Here is an 11485-nt window from a genome sequence, read left to right on the forward strand (position 1 = left end):
AACGGGATCACATCATTGGGAGAATGATGTGATGGACAAGACCCAATCCTAAGCCTAGCACTAGATCGTATTGTTCGTATGCTAATGATTTTCTAATGTCAAGTATCTTTTCCTTCGATCGTGAGATTGTGAAACTCCCGGATACTGTAGGAGTGCTCTTGGTGTATCAAACGTCACAACGTAACTGGGTGACTATAAAGGTGCACTGCGGGTACCTCCGAAAGTGTCTGTTGGGTTGGTACGAATCGAGATCGGGATTTGTCACTCCGTGTGACGGAGAGGTATCTCTGGGCCCAGTCGGTAGAACATCATCATGAGCTCAATGTGACTAAGGAGTTAGTCACACGATGACGTGCTACGGAATGAGTAAAGAGACTTACCGGTAACGAGATTGAACAAGGTATAGGTATACCGACGATCGAATCTCGGGCAAGTTCTATACCGAGAGACAAAGGGAATCGTGTACGGGATTGATTGAATCCTTGACATCGTGGTTCATCCGATGAGATCATCGTGGAGCAAGTGGGAGCCACAATGGGTATCCATACCCTGCTGATGGTTATTGGCCAGAGAGGTGTCTCGGTCATGTCTGCGTGTCTCCCGAACCCATAGGGTCTACACACTTAAGGTTCGATGACGCTAGGGTTATAGGGAATTGTTATACGAGGTTACCGAAAGTTGTTCGGAGTCCCGGATGAGATCCCGGACGTCACTAGGAGCTCCGGAATGGTCCGGAGGTAAAGATTGATATATAGGACGGATGGTTTCGGATACCGGAAGTGTTTCGGGTATCACCGGTAACGTACTGGGACCACCGGAGGTGGCCCCGGGGGACCACCGAAGGGGGGCAACGACCCCGGGAGATAAGGTGAGCCAAGTGGGGGTGGGAACCAGCCCCTAGGTGGGCTGGTGCGCCTCCCCACTCAGCCCATAGCGCAAGGGAGAGAAAAGGGGGGGCAAACCCTAGGCCAGGTGGGCCTAAGGCCCACCAGATGGTGCGCCACCCCCTCCTCCCCCTTCTGGCCGCCGCACCTCCCATCTGGGGGGGCTGCCGCACCCCCTAGGGTGGGAACCCTAGGGGTGTCACCCCCTCTCCCCTCCCCCTATATATATCGGGCACTTTTGGCCATTGAGACACACGGTTTTTCCCTCTCTCTCGGCGCAGCCCTGCTCTTCTTCCTCCTCCTCTCCGCCGGTGCTTGGCGAAGCCCTGTCGGGAGACCTCGTCTCTCCATCGACACCACGCCGTCGTGTTGCTGGAGTTCTTCCCCAACCTATCCCTCCTCCTTGCTGGATCAAGGTGCGGGAGACATCACCGGGCTGCACGTGTGTTGAACGCGGAGGTGCCGTTGTTCGGCACTAGATCGGAATCGCTACGAGTACGACTCCATCAACCGCGTTCTAGCAACGCTTCCGCTTAGAGATCTTCAAAGGTATGAAGATGCTCTTACCCCTCTCTCGTTGCTGGTCTCTCCATAGGAAGATCTGAATATGCGTAGGAAAATTTCGAATTTATGCTACGTTCCCCAACAAAACTTACCAACCACTGTATCGGGGTGATCATAGACCTCTTCAACATCAATGTGATTCACCTGAGCTCGGGGTGAAGGATTGGGCTTTCGTGTTGCTGAGTTGCCATTGCCGTTTCCATTTCCCTGTTGTTCTGGGGACATTCAGTGGCATAGTGTCCCGTCTTCTCGCACTTGAAGTAGGTGATATGGTTCAGATCCTTCTGAGCTGGAGCGGGATGGTGATGAGTGCCATTACCTCCATTACCATTCTTGAAATGTCCGCCATTGCGACTGTTCCCATTTCCTCCATGGTTGGGGCCTCCATGGTTGTGCACTGGGTGGTTATGCTGGACGTGTCCTCCAAACTTACCGACTCCTGCTCCGGTATTCCCTGGATAGGGGGTGTAACGAGGCTTCTGCTGAATGCCAGAATTGAACTTCCCATGTCCATACTTCCGTTTGCGGTTTTCCATCTGGTGTTGTTTCCCCTCCAAGATGAGGGCCTTATCTACCAGCTCCTGGTAGTTGTTGAAGTTCGCCATAGTCAGCTGAATGCTTAACTCATCATTGAGTCCTTCCATGAACTTCTCCTGCTTGGACGCATCATCGGCCACATCTCCAGGTGCATATCGGGCAAGCATGCTGAATTCATCAACATACTGAGCCACAGAGCGAGTTCCTTGGTGTAAGTTGCGAAACTCACGCTTCTTTAGACTCATGGCTCCAGTTGAGACATGAGCGGTGCGGAAGGCTTGCTTGAACTTCTCCCAAGTCACTCCAGCAATGGGGTATGTGGTGGTGTAGTTCTCCCACCAAGCAGCTGCGGGTCCTTCGAATTGGTGCGCAGCAAAGCGTACCTTCTCAGCTTCAGTACATCCAGCAGTGATTAGTTCTCTCTCCATCTTGCGGAGCCAATCATCTGCCACAATGGGCTCAATGCTGCTGGAGAAAGTCGGAGGTTTCAACATCAGAAAGCGGGTGAGATTGTCGGCCTGGGGTGGTTGATGGTGGTTGTTCTTGTTCTGATTTGAATGAGTAACTCCATCAGGGTGTTCTGTTGTTGGATCAACTAAGCAAGTTCCGGCGGGAAGTTGGAAGCAGGGTCATGTCTCGGAGGCATCTGGTGTGTGTAGAGGGGTGGGATTAGCATAAAACAAGGATCTAAAGAGTAATTACACTACCCATATGAAATGCAACAAACAATTATCACACCACACATTTTATTCTTTATCACCACAAAAGGTTCAAACACGGGGATACAAGTGGCAATATCCTAAACATCGGTATAACGTTTAACGGTAAGATAAATTGGTGGACTTGTCTATGTGTCCTCCTCAGAAAAGCATGGTGGTGGGTCCGTCGGTAGAGCTTGCTTCATAGTCCTCCTCTTTGCTGATCAAGGGGGCTACATCTCCTTCAGGGTGAAGGTTCTCGCCCATGTCCAATTCTTCCTCAAGATATGCGACACGAGCCTTCAGCTTCTCGATCCTCTCCAAGAAGTCCTTCACCTCCAATTCGTGCTTGTAGTGGGCTTCTCGGGCTTCGTCTTCGAGGTCGAGTCCGCGGAGCGAAAATTTCTTGATCCTCTTCGTGTCCTTGCCAACACGAATCTCTAGAGTTCTCATATGTGCCTCCATGGTCTGGGCATAGGACACGAGAGCGTCGTCAGTCTTGGTCAGAATGATTTCTCCATGAGCTCCTCTCCGAGAGACCGTGAATAAGTCCGGTGAGATGGGACACCCTCTGTACTCCTCCTTGATTCTTCCGAGCGCATAGTGAACCGCTATGTCCTTGCCGAGAATCCAGCTCGGTGCGATGAACTTGAACTCCACAGGTTCTGTGCACGGCTCGAAAGTTCTTCTGGGGATGTGCACCTCAGTCTTGTAGCGTGTATCTTCTGCGTAAGACGAGGTAGGCTTCCCAGTGATGGTTGGCAGAGAAATCCTTAAGTCCTTGGTGATCTGCACCAGCTCCTTTTCGAAGGGCATTGAGGCGTCGGGCTGGCAAAACTCCGTGATCTTAACGGGGATGAAGGTGGCCATCTAGAAAATATTGGAAGATCGGAGAGAAGTCAGAAATGAGCAGAAGAGAAGAATATAGAAGATTTAAAGATATTATAAAAATAGTTTTCTTCCTAAGGCTTTTCCAATTCTAGAGGTTAGGTCCTACGGTCAGCGTGTGCTCTGATACCATATCTGTAGCGACCCGACCTGAAACGCCCAGTCTCTGGTGTTTCTGTACCATCCCAAGATCATGCTGGTACACACACAGTACATCAATGTATATATCGAGAGTTCAATCACACATCTTTATTAATCGGATCTCACATCAAGTACTTTATTACAATAAAGAGGTTGAAGGCCAAACTCATGAGATAAAGATAACTAAACGAAGACTAGAGGAAGTTTCAAAAGTAGTAGAGTCCATCTGACTCCAGGGCATATTACCAAGCGTAGATCATGACCTCATTCCTGGTCGGAAAAGTACTCTGCAACATGACACGTTGCAGCCGTGTAGGTCAGAATATTGAATATGCCGGCAAGTCACAGAAGAGGGAGGTCAAAAAGTATCATGTATACTACATGCATATATGGCATGTGGGGCTTGTAAGTTTTTAGTGGAAAGCAAAGTTTTTCTCTTACAACGAGAGAGGGATAAAAGAAAAATATTACTACATTGTTGGTTGTTAATGAGATGGTTCCACCAACCAATTCTCATACCCAAGTTGTCAATAATACCCACATCATTATTAATTGTGTTGAGAATTCTAGATAGTTTCAGTTCCTTAGGCTCAAGTCGTCCATGACCGTGGACACGACTAATCGATTAGGTTTGGGTACTTTGCAGAGTTTAGGACATGTTCCCCACAAGATTTCATCGCCTCCATTGAATGTCCTTGCACTACAGGGTGTTTGAGGACCGGATGATCAAAACATGGTCTTTCAATGGGTTCCTCTGAGCCTCTGTCGGTGCCCATCCAATCCTACCGTTCGTCTACATCTCGTAGCACCGCCCGTCCAGAGTCGCCACGTTGTCCAACCAAGCCAGAGCCCATAACGGCTTGTGGTTGTGCAGGTAAGCCTTGGGTCTTGAAGCATCCATCCATCTCTTCGTGCCTAGGTGAAGCTTTACGCAAAATATCATGGCGCTTCTCCATGCATCCCGGGTCCTCTGCTGGTTTATCCTAGGTGGGCCCATCAAAACGTTCTTTCACCCATAGGTATATTGTATCACGAGGTCTCGAAAGTTCTTGACATATCCGGGCTTGATTATTAAAATTTTCTCACAACACTCGTGATAGACTCTCAACCAAAACCCCGTCTACTTAAGGATAGCAAAATAACATGTATCATCCCGGGGCAAGTAACAAGGGTGATGGGTGCCTACCAGATCATACTACATCAAGAACCAATTTTTTCGAGTTCCTACTTAGCATGCAATAGGTGAAGAAAGGTTGATCTACAATCCATATAAAACATAGGAAATATGATCAACGTGACTTTCCTTGCCGACGACTGTCGAACTCGAACGCTTCTAGATAACAAGCTTTGCACTCCAGGTGATCTATCGACACAAACAAATTCACAGAATAAGCACCACAATGACAAGTAATCACAATAAAGCGTCTAATAAAGGAATAGCTATAGCACAAGGTGAAAAATTGTCTTCCATAACCAAATGAGAATCTGTTTTGGTGAAACCCCAAGATAAAATATCTTAAAAATTCTGAATCTTAACCTACTGATAAATGAGATCACTATTGATTAGTAGCAAAAATAATCAATTAAAAAATCTATTTTTAAACTCCCGGTACAAACAAAATAAGATTTGAATCAAACCTGTTTTAACTCAAGTGTTATAAATTCAAACATAGTCCAATTTTATATTTTTGGAAACTACATGAAATTTGTGATCTAATGCAAAAAGAATCACCTTAATTGGATTTGTAGATTAAAAGTTATTAAGAAAACACAAACAGAACTATTTCTGTTATAGATTTAAAATAGAAAAGGGAACAGTGACGCGACATGCTCCGATTGGCTAAAACCGTGCGCATGCTAGAGCTAATCTAGCAAATGGCCGATATATAAGAAAATATTTTCGGCTAATGTAACTGAAGTAATAGACTGGTCGGTTCTTTTTAAAGAACCAAAGTGGTAAGTGCCTTCTAATCTACACCCTACGTTCTAGATCCAACGGTGAAAAAAACAAAACAAAAAGAAAAAAGAGAGATGAGGAAGACCTCACCGTGGCAGGGAGGTCGGCCGGCCGGAGTTGATGTCGGCGTGGGGCGTGGAGGCGGTGGAGCTCAGGTGGGGCTAATGGGGTGCGGCCGGGGTGGGGGTGTTCCTCGCTGCGGCAGGACGCGAGGGGAGGCGCAGGGAGGCGCGACACGGGCGCCGGACTTTTCCTGGAGCTCGGCTCCGGCGAGCTCTGCAGGGGGGGGGGGCGAAACGGGGCTGTGGCGAGGGGAATGGGGTGCATCCGGGGTGGGGGTACCTATAGGGGGCGAGGGAGGCGCGGGGAGGCAGTCAATCCGGAGATCGGGGGGAGGAACCTTCCTCTAGGCGCCAGCCATGGCCAGGATGGAAGGTGGCGCGTGGTTAGGGGTGGGCTAGATCCGATTTGCATTAATGGGCCAGCAGAAATTTCCTAATAAAAAGATTTTATTCCTTTTTTGAAAAATAGGAAATAAAAACGTATAAAAGGAAATAGGATATACTTGGAATATAGGGGTATTATATATCCAACTTATCAGAAAAATAAATCCAATAAGATGGACATTTTTCCACGGCGAAAATAAATACTTTAGATTTTTTTTCTTCAGAAAATCGCTAAATTGGTTTATTTTCTTTTTGCAAATATTTTTCAAATAAATCTTGGGTTTTATGGTTCAAATATTTCAAAGAAATACCCCTGGTTTGGAGGGTCATGTTCCTCCACTCTTTCTTGCTTGGCAAGATAATATTCCCGGCATTCCATGAGTGAATAAAATACAAAGGAAAAATCGAAGGAAATTCAAATGCCACCTTATTACAATCAAAATGCATAAATGCTTAGCTACAATCGTAAAACATTCCAAAGTAGGAAATTTGGGATGTTACAAGAAGCTATCCCAACTAGTAGTATTGATCACAACACTTCTATCAAAATGCTTAAAGAAGTTATTTTCCCGAGGATTGGAGTTCACAGATGTTTAATGACCGATGGTGGTTCAAATCTTATTCATGGTGCTTTCTGTAAAACTCTTGGTAAACATGATGTTAACCATAGAATTGCATCACCTTATCATCCTCAGTCTAGTGGTCAAGTTGGATTGACTAATCGAAAATAAAATTGATCTTGCAAAAGGCTGTTAGTAGATCTGGAAAGAATTGGTCTAAGAAATTTGATGATGCATTATGGGCTTATAGAACTGCTTATAAAAATCATATTGGAATGTCCCTGTCACATCCCTATGTTTTCTTTTGCTTTGTGCCTAGCTAGAGTGTGCATCATGTTTAATTTTTCAAACTTGAAATGGGGAATAATAAAACCTAGCACCTCACCTAATTAAAACAATTCAAAAAAGGGTGATTTTCAATGAACCCAAAATGGCCATAAAAATGTTCACCATGTCTTATAAATGTTGGTGACAACATACCAGAGGTGAATGATAATTTGAAAACAACTTGGGAATTTTAAATAAAGCAGTGAAGCCACTGAAAATATTCAATAAAAGCACTATAACTATTTAGTTGCTCCAAAATTGTTGAAACTGTTGTGGCAGTTTGAAATAATTCAAACTACATTTTATAAAATGTTACAACTATTTTTGAGCTAAGGTTTATTGGTCAAATAAAATAAAAGAACAAATGTAAGAACTAGGAAACAGAAGAAAATAAAAAAGGCAGAAGACCTACCTGGCGCTCAGTGGCCGAGCCCACCACCGAGCCTCCCGTGTCGTCTTCCTGCTGCCGACTAGCACAGGAGGGGCTAGCTGCCGATAGCCGTGCCATTGGCACACAGCTGTGTGCCTGTCTGCCTCCTCCTCATGCTGGTGAGGGGGATAACCTCCAGAGGAGTCGGTTGGATCACCCCTTCTCCCCATTCACCTCCGCTTCTCCTCTTCTCTCTCCTCCGCCATGGATGCGCCTCGCCGCAGCTTACCGTAGTAGCTAGAGCAGCTCCCGAGCCCCCTCACCCTCCACGAGCTCCGCCTGGTCCTCCTCGTTCTTCCACAGCAAGCCTCGCATCACTAGGAGCTCTCGATCGCTGTTCCGCCATTGTCTTCAACCTCCGGCCATCAAAGTCGTCGTTGTCGATTTATTGTCATCTCGCTATCTCCGAGCCCGCTTTCAACGGGTACATAACCGCTGTGAGGCCACAGATCGTTCCCCCCTCTTTCCCTGGTCGATTACATGTTGTAGCCCCCGTTGCCATCGATGCCCGAAAAGGTCGGCCGCGGACCTCGACGTTGTTGACACTAGTGTCCCTACGGTCGAGCCAGTGGCGCCGTTAGGTTCAGGTGCTCATGTAGAGCATGTGGGTGGTCTCATATGGGGATTCCACCCTATGTAACCTTGACCCCGAGCTTGCCTGTGCTCCGGCAGCCACCAAGCTCACCACCAGCGACGCTCCGGGCCACCCCAGCCCATGGGGCTTGTCCCATTAGACTCACGTGCGAGTGGGCGTTCTGTAGGTGCTAGCTGTCGTTGTTTTGGTCACCGGAATAGTGATTTCGTCCCCCTCCGTCGTCTCTAGTGCTGCCGGAGGCTTAACGCCGGTGAGGCCGACCCCGCTGTCCACCAGGGTTGACCCGTGGGTCATTGGCAGGTGGGGCCAGCCCTGTTTAAAAATAAGTTAAGTTAAATAAATTATTTTACTTAATTAAACCCTAATCTATCACTAAATTGGGTCCAGTCCCACTAATTAAGTTAAAGTTTACTACTAATTGCTTTTTAGAAACACAGTCACTCACATGAGGACCCCACTGGTCAGGTTTGACCCGCAATGGTCAGATTGACCAACTAACTTCATGCTGACGCAATGGTAATGCACGAGTACACTTCTTGGTTAATTAAATTTTAGAAATAGTTAAAGCCTTCTAAAATTCATAGAAAATAATATGTAACTTGGATTGAAATAATTTATATATGAAAAATTATCAGAAAAATCCAAGGAATCCATTGGTGCTATTATCATGCATGATAGAACAAATTATAACTTCTCATCAGGTCAAATCAATTAGGTGTATTTAAAAATACCTTATGTGAAGTGGAATTTGAATCTTTGATTCAAACCAGCTTTAACAATCAATTAATAGATGCATTAGCTCATCCAACATATTCTTATCATGCCATGATCATGCAGCATATTGTTGCACTTGCCGTGTATTGATTGTTATCTGTTTGACTTGCGGTAGGCTTTTCTCGACAGGATACTCACAAGTATCCAACTGAAGGAGTGTATCCCTCTGCTGATCCACAAGGCAAGCACCCCTTTTGAGCATTCCGTTAAAATCCCATGTTCTGGCTCCTGCTCTCATTTATGCATCATGACACATCGTTTGAAATGCTTTTTGCTTTGGTAGTTGAACCCATTCCTCTGCATGACCTGTCATTGTCATAGTAAATAGCTAAACCATGCAACCTGGCAGACCTGGTAGATGCTTGAGCCATGATGTGCTTTATCTTGCTATGCTTAGAGTTGTGTCAGGCATGTTTCATTTGGATGATGAGCTGGAGTGAATGAATGTGTTCTAGTGTTAAAAGTTAAGTACTCAACCTGATTTGGCAAAGGTACCGATGAGAGGTTGTGTAGGAGTACATGGCGGGTTGTCTCATTGGAACCGTTCTTAGGAACTGAGTTCCATGTATGTGATCCAAGACTAGATGCTACCACATGTTGGGTCCCTGAAACATGACCCCAGTTGACTTATTAACCTCCTTGTACTCGGTCCAGGAGTTGCAAGTAGTTTATGGTGTTTGTAGCATATGCTGGAGGCCGTGCAAAGAGCTGACCCTAAAGGTGGGCTGTGACGAGGTAGGCAGTGGCACGGTGTACCAAGTCACACCAAGATGGTGGACTTGGGAACCTTACACACATCGTTTGAGGCCGTAGCGGAAACTACGGCCAGACTTTCGTGCGGGTTCAGTCTCAAATAGGCTATAAACCTGGACTAGGTGTTAGTGTGGTTAACGGCCGTGGCCGACTCCCTCGCTGAGCTTCTGCTTGAAGGTTGCTGAGGTGCGTGAAGTGCACATGGCGATAAGTGGCGAGAGCGTGTGTGACGAAGTACACCCCTGCAGGGTTATAATATATTCGAATTGCCGCGTCCCCGGATATGGAGTACTTGCAAACGTATGTCATTCATAGATAATCTTAATGGCTACTCATAGAAGTATCAAGACAAGTGTGAATACCATGGATGGAAATCTCGTACGGAGATGAGAAAGGGTCCATGGTGGTGTATTGTTGTGGCGATAGGGGACTCGGTACGATTTCTCAAACTTGTTCAAAAGTACTCGTAGTCATAGTATAGGTTAGACAAGAGTCAAAGATGGCTTGCTGCATGAAACCCCACAACCCCCTTTTGTCGATACACGTGCATGAGTAGATAGATCTGATTTTAAGGTCTTGCTGAGTACTTTCGTACTCATGTTTACTTAATAACTATTGCATAAGACACCAACGAACCATCTGGTGGGTTCTACCTAGATGTTGACGATGATGAGTAGCTGGTGTCCCAGCTATGATCTGTCCCCTTGGAAGGGAACTGTAGATAGTCAGGCTTTATGCCTTTTACCGTTCATCTGTGTGTACTCAAGCACCTTTAATGCTTCCGCATTGCTTGTATGACTTTGTGTGTATGACTTGAGTGTCGGGTCACATGACCCCTATCTGTATGAATATATTATGCAAGGCTCATCTGAGCCTTCTAAATAACTATTGTGATGTTGTATGGTTATGTTGTGATGCCATTGTTGTATGTATGCATATTGGGTACGTCATGCGTACTTGTGATGTGCTGTGATATTTATGGGGTTCGACACCTAGTTATGTGCCTTTAGTAGTACTCTTTACAGAGAAATGCCCCTTTGTGATTCAACTAAGCCTTGGTAGCTTGCTACTGCTCCGGACACATTGGTTGATCGGCATGTATCCTTCTTTGCTGCAGTGTCTACCCCTTCGGGGAAATGTCTCGCAGTGTAATGGAGCCCCTGTAGTCTGCTATGACCCGTCTACATGCAGTGAGGACTTTAGTGTTCCGCGGCGTAATGGAGTCCTTGTAGCTTGCTATGACTCATCTACACACGCTGATGACCGACACCTCCTTTGCTGGGTTATGTATGTTTGTCTCTGTATGGATGTGCCACTTGGGTTTATAACTAGTTATGTAGATCCGAGTTCATTGACATTGGAATGCTAGCGACACAATTGCATACATGAGTCAAAAGACGCAAACGGTCCCGGCCAAGGTAAGGTGGCATCCGGGGGGATAACCGTGTGTGAGACCACAAAGTGATGTGATGTGTTATAGGCTGGATTCCTATAACTTAGGATCGGGGTCCTGATAGTGTTGGTATCACAACCTGACTAACTGTAGGATTACCAAGCCAAACTGGTCGAAGTCGAGTCTAGAACTACTTTAGTTATATAAGGGAATTGATTGTGGAAGGTAACATAAGGCTCTTTTTGCTTCTCTTCTCAAGTCATTCTATTCCGAGTCACCCTCAACTTCTCTATGGGGATTAAGAGCTAGGCTTCTTATCTATCTCTCAGGATCACGTGTTACTACTCTGTAGACTTGTAGGGAATTTTTTTTGTGAGTCAACTCTAGTTTCAAGTTTTTTCCTTTGTGAGTAAAATTGTTGACCATGGAACCCTAAGCTTGAAAGTTGAGTTGTTATTGTTGGAAATATGCCCTAGAGGCAATACTAATTAGTTATTATTATATTTCTTTGTTCATGATAATAGTTTATTATCCATGC

This window comes from Hordeum vulgare, chromosome 4H (assembly GCF_904849725.1).
Source record: "Hordeum vulgare subsp. vulgare chromosome 4H, MorexV3_pseudomolecules_assembly, whole genome shotgun sequence".
Lineage (NCBI taxonomy): Eukaryota > Viridiplantae > Streptophyta > Magnoliopsida > Poales > Poaceae > Hordeum > Hordeum vulgare.